Source organism: Macaca mulatta, chromosome 13, assembly GCF_049350105.2.
Source record: "Macaca mulatta isolate MMU2019108-1 chromosome 13, T2T-MMU8v2.0, whole genome shotgun sequence".
NCBI classification, from domain to species: Eukaryota; Metazoa; Chordata; class Mammalia; order Primates; family Cercopithecidae; genus Macaca; species Macaca mulatta.
This window is the reverse complement of record NC_133418.1, coordinates 114,549,314-114,554,944: the sequence shown is the minus strand read 5'-3', so window position 1 is coordinate 114,554,944 and position 5,631 is coordinate 114,549,314. Positions and strand designations below refer to the sequence as shown.

The window sequence follows — 5,631 nt, the reverse complement described above, 5'->3', positions numbered from 1 at the left end:
TGTCTTAAGAGCCAGGAGCCTTTCAGTTGCCTGTGGAAGAAATCAACATAAAAAAGGAATTACAGTCTTGGTTTGCATGATTGGGAGTCCAGGGGCTGGATCCGGGGGCCTTAAGTTATGTCTTCTGGGCTGTCTCGAGCTCCTCCATTTCTGAATTCTGCTCATCTCTGCTGTTCTTTGTGTGTCTGCTTCATTCTCTCTGGCTTCAGACATGCTCTAGACTTAGAGGAAAAGACAGCTCCTTCCAGCATGAAGCCAAACCAAGGACAAAAACAACCTTGTCTGTCTTCATTCATCTGCTGTTGTTTAGAACAAAATACCTGAAACTGAGTAATTTCCAAAGAAAAGAAATGTATTTTTTACAGTTCTGGAGGCTGAGACGTCCAAGGTCGAGGGGCTGCATCTGGTGAGGGCCTTCTTGCTGGTGGGGACTCTGCAGTCCTGAGACGGTGCAGGGCATCACATGGTGAAGGGGCTGAGTGTCCCAGCTCAGGTCTCTCTTCCTCTTCTTATAAAGCCACCAGTTCCCATTCCATGATAGCCCACTAATCCATTAATCCATGAATGGATTAATCCATTCATGAGGACAGAGTCCTCATGACCCAATCGCTTCTAAAAAGCCCCACCTCTCAATATTCCCACATTGGGGATTAAGTTTCAATGTGAGTTCTAGGAGGCACAAACATTCAAACCATAGCACTCCCTTTCAGCAGACATATGTGAAATCTCATGATAGAATGATTATGCCTGTTAGCTTTTGCTCCCAAGCAAACCTCCACAATTCAGCATCTTTTTTTTTTTCCCCTTGAGACGAAGTTTCACTCTGTCACTCAGGCTGGAGTGCAATGACGCCATCTTGGCTCACTGCAACCTCTACTTCCCAGGTTCAAGCAATTCTCCTGCCTCAGCTTCCCAAGCAGCTGGGATTCCAGGCACGCACCACCATGCCTGGCTAATTTTTGTATTTTTAGTAGAGATGGGGTTTCACTATGTTGGCCAGACTGGTCTTGAACTCCCAACCTCAGGTGATCTGCCTGCCTTAGCCTCCCAAAACGCTGGGATTGTAGGCATGAGGCACCACACCCAGCCAATTCAATGTCTTTTTTTTTTGAGACAGAGCCTCGCTCTGTAGCCCAGGCTGGAGTGCAGTGGCGAAATCTCGGCTCACTGCAAGCTCTGCCTCCCGGGTTCACGCCATTCTCTTGCCTCAGCCTCCCCGAGTAGCCGGGACTAATTTTTTGTATTTTTAGCAGAGACGGGGTTTCACCGTGTTGGCCAGGATGGTCTCGATCTCCTGACCTCGTGATCCGCCTGCCTTGGCCTCCCAAAGTGTTAGGATTACAGGCGTGAGCCACTGCGTCCGGCCTCACTGTCTTAAAGGTTGTCTGAGGATCAGCTGATCCAGCCTGGGCTCAGCTGGTCTGTCTCTTCAGTCTCTGTATTTAGCTGGACTTTTCTCCCCTTTGAGATTTAGGCCTGATCCCTATGTGTGGACTTTGGGACTCAGACTGAGAGAAAGTGGCTACCTGGAGAAGCATGGAAACCAGTTAGGAGACTAGAGATGTTGAGGCCAGAACTAGTAAAGTGGGGGTACAGAGAGGGAGTGAATCAAGAGCCATCTGGCAATACAATGGACAAGGCTTGGTTTCTGGGTAGGGATGATGAGGGAGAGGGGAAGAGTCCAGAGTGATGCCCAGGTATACTACAACAGGTAGTGTTAGCTGCTATAACAGATGAATTCAACACATCTCAATAGCTCTACACAATAAAAGCCTGTTTCTTGCTCATGCAGTTGTTCAAGTTGAGTGTCTCTGGTGGGGCAGCTCTTCCGGGCAGCTGTTTTCCAAGCGATGACTCAGGGACCCAGGCTCTTTCCACCTGTTGGAGCTCTATTTCAACACATGGCTCCCCAGGCCACCCTGGAGGTTGTCTCCCATGCAGTCACTAAAAGGAAAAAGGGGTGTGGAGAAATAGGAGGAGAAGGTTTTTATGGGGCTGGCTTAGAAGGGTGATAAATCGCTTCTGCCTAAATTTCTCAGGTTCCATCTTGGTCTCATTGCCAGTCCTACTGTATGTCCAAGGAGAGGAGATGGCTTTAGTGGTCAGCTGGCAGCCTGTGCCACACCAGGCTTTGGCTTGGAGGAACCAAAGCAGGAAAGGTTGAAGAAGAACGAAGTTTGTGGAGGTGATGAGTTCCCAGAGTCTCATCATGAGCGACCTGAGGGACGTCTAAGTGAAGGCATTGGGAGACAGTTGAGGCCATGGAGGTGCAAAGAGCAGAGGTCAAAAACCTGCAGGGAGGCCCCTATCAAGGCCCTGAATAGGGGCAAGGCAGCTTACAAGGGAGCCTGAGAATGTAAGGCCAGGAAATGTGAACTTGATTCTGAGGACAATGGGGGGAGCCCTGAAGATTTTTGAGCAGAGGAGTGACCTAAGCAGAACCCTCTTAAAGGCATACTCCCCTCTGGAGTCGCCGTGGGAGTGAGACGCCGAGGGGTGGGGGGGTGGAGGCCTGGGGCCAGGTGAAATCAATGTTCTCTGAGCCCACGACACAGGATGCTGGGTCTTGGCTTTTTAAATCTTGTGCGGAAGCTTTTTCCTTGTCTTGAAGCTATTTTTGCTTCTTGATTAAAGCCAAATCCACTGAAAGGATTCTTGCTAAGTGAAAGCTTCAGACATGAGAACTGGGGGAGGGCAGTGTTGGTCTAGACTCCAGTTAATCAAGGTTTTCTCTTCTACACATCTTTACTGTTCCATAAAATATGTGACTGCTGATAGTGCAACTCTCTGTGATAGCAGATAAAAAAATATTTTTAAAAGTCAGGAAATTAATTTTCTTTCTGTCTAATTGATACCTAACCTGTTTTTTTCATTCCCTCATTTATCATATACCGCCTTTCTTCCATTCTTGAATTCTGTTTACAAACTCTTTGAAAAGCCATGTTCCCCCTTCCTAAATTTGGACTTCATGTTCTCTCTCATGTGACCTTGTTTGGGCCTCTCCAAGGCCACCAAAAGGCTCTGCTGGACTTGGGGAAAGGTTAGCTTTGAGAAAGTCTGACTCAAAGCCAGCCAATAGTCAGAGGCAAGCCTGCAGCCTGCAGGTATAGCTGGAAGGGCTGGTGAGATGCCAGGACCCACAGGGGATTAAGGCTGTGCTGACCCTAAGTTTTGGAGGATTTGGGAGAAAAAAGACTTGAGCTCCCAACAGTAATGGGATTTCTACAATCAGCTGGGGGGAACTGTAGGCTCAGGATCCACCCTGTCTGGAGGTCTCACCCTGTCTGGAGGTCTCTTGGGTTGGAGGTCTTCACTCTTCACTACAACCGGATTCTGAAGCCTGCCAGTTGTCAGATGCCTGCCAGGGTCGGGGGTGGGGGAGGGTCACACCCTTGAATGAATGGGGCCTTGACCTTCCCAGGTCCCCCAACACCACCAGTTCCACAGGCACACGATGCACTCACCTTGGTTGGGGAGCTCATGGCATTGCCCTTGCCAGCCCCCGCCTTCCACCTGCACATTCCTGAGCTTGTCAAAGCATCCCACGTGGGGCCATGTGCGGTGTGGTAAATCGTGGCTTCTCAGACCTAAGGGTCATTTCTCCAGTGGATGATGTATCTGTTTCCTGTGGCTGCTGTGACAAAATGCCATACGTCTGATGGCTTCAAACAGCACACGTTTGTTCTCCTTCAGTTGTGGGGGTCAGAGTCTGAAATCCATTTCATGCAGCTCAAACTGTGGTGTCACGGACTCTGGGAAAGAACAGCTTCCTTGCCTTGCCCAGTTTCCGGGCTGCATTCTGGGCGTCTCGTCCTGTGGCTCACGGTTCCTCCCTCTGCCTGGCTCCAAGGCCAGCGGCAGAGCAGCTTCCAATCTCGCGTCTTCACAGCACCCTCTCCCCTCCTTGCCTCCCTCTGCCCCCATCTTGGAGGAGACTTGCAGCTGTGCATTGGGCCCATCCTGATGATCCAGGATGATCTCCCCGTCTCAAGATCCTGAATGTACTCCCACCTACAAAGCCCTTTCCTTACACCAGGGAACACTCCCAGGTTCCAGGGATTAGGACGCAAACATCTTTGGGGACCGTTATTCAGCCAACCACAGGTAGACGGGAGTCCTGGGCTGCACAAAGGCCCAACAGTCCGGGAAGTCCAGAGTCCCTCCCTGTGACAAGAACACCCCTCCCTGCCCGCTTCCCCTCTGTGCTTAATCTGCAGGGTCAGCTTGAGGCCAGTCGCCTCAGGGACCCCGCTCTGTTCCTCCTAGTCCTTGCAGATCTGAGGCTGGAGGGGCCTTCAAGAGGATGGCCCTTCTCACTGAGGACACTGTGAGGCTCATGGTGGGGGTGGGGGCAGGGTATGCCCAAAGCTTCAGCCCCTTGGTGACAGGTCAGACCTTGAACCCGGGACCCATGCTTTTAGTCTGAGGCTTGGCTCTCCACACTATCACCCCCTGCGACTTCAAGTCCTGACGCAGGGCTTCCCCTAGAGAGGCTCCAACACCTGCTCTGCTCCCACTCCCCCTGGGGGCGCTGCAGGCTTCTGGAGGAGGTGGGCTGCCCTGGTGTTTTGAAGCCTCCCATGCTCGGGGCCCAGTTCTTAGCACCAGCTGATGTCTGTCCTGGTGGCCAGGTTCTGGGGAGCCTTCTGTCTTTGTCAACAGTGTGAGGGAAGAGTCCAGAGTGGCATTGACATACTTAAGGTCAGCTGTGTTTCCTTGGACCAGTGGCCACATCACTGGGCTCCGTGTTCTCACACACAACACGAGGGCAGACTCTGCATTCCTGCCACGCCAGCCCCATACCCTGCGACCAGCCAGTTCCCAACTGCATCAAGCATTTGAGCACTCCTGGGGGAGGAAGCATCTTAGTGTAGCCTAGGGGCTAGAAGTGTCCTTGAAGATTCCTGCTTTTTATTGGATACACGGGCAGGCACACTTTCTGCCGTCACTTCAATAAGCTATTCATGTTTGCTTTAACATAAAAATCATGCTTCTCTTCAAGTCTGCAGCAAAGGATGGCCCGGGAAGGGGCCGTGTCCACGTGTGGCTTTGTTTGCTTGCATCCTACAGCCACCCAAAGGCACTCATACCCCTATTTGAAAAGCCCACTTTCTCAGATACAGTGTTTTTGTAAAAAAGATCTTCATAACCCCAAAAAGTGAGTCATTAATATAAGGTTTTTAGAAATGATTCCAGGATGACAGTAGAAAAACATGTGTATAGCCAGAGATGGTGGCTCAGGCCTACAATCCTAGCACTTCAGAGGCCAAAGCAGGAGGATCATTTGAGGCTAGGAGTTCAAGACCAACCTGAGCAACACAGTGAGACCATAACTGAATTTTAGAAAAGGAAAAGAGAAAAAGAAGCCCAGGTACAGTGGGATGCCTGTAATCCCAGCACTTCGGGGGATTGAACTTGGGAGTTCAAGACCAGCCTGCCAATATGGTGAAATCCCATCTCTACAAAAAATACAAAAATTAGCTGGGCATGATGGTGTGCACCTGTAGTCCCAGCTACTCGAGAGGCTGAGGTGGGAGGATCACCTGGGCCAGGGGACGTCAAGGCTGCAGTGAGCTGTGATGGCACCATTGCACTCCAGCCCCGGCCACAGAGTGAGACCCTGCCTCAAAA

General features: G+C 50.9%; 1 long non-coding RNA gene across 1 annotated transcript; it reads right to left on the bottom strand.

Annotated features, from left to right (window-relative positions):
* Positions 1-331: 331 nt before the first annotated feature.
* On the bottom strand, positions 332-3,837 carry LOC144333913 (uncharacterized). The gene is made up of 2 exons (XR_013403054.1): positions 3,465-3,837; positions 332-1,944 (listed from the first exon to the last, which is right to left on the bottom strand). It is a non-coding gene; the product is annotated as an uncharacterized LOC144333913 (long non-coding RNA).
* Positions 3,838-5,631: the final 1,794 nt, after the last annotated feature.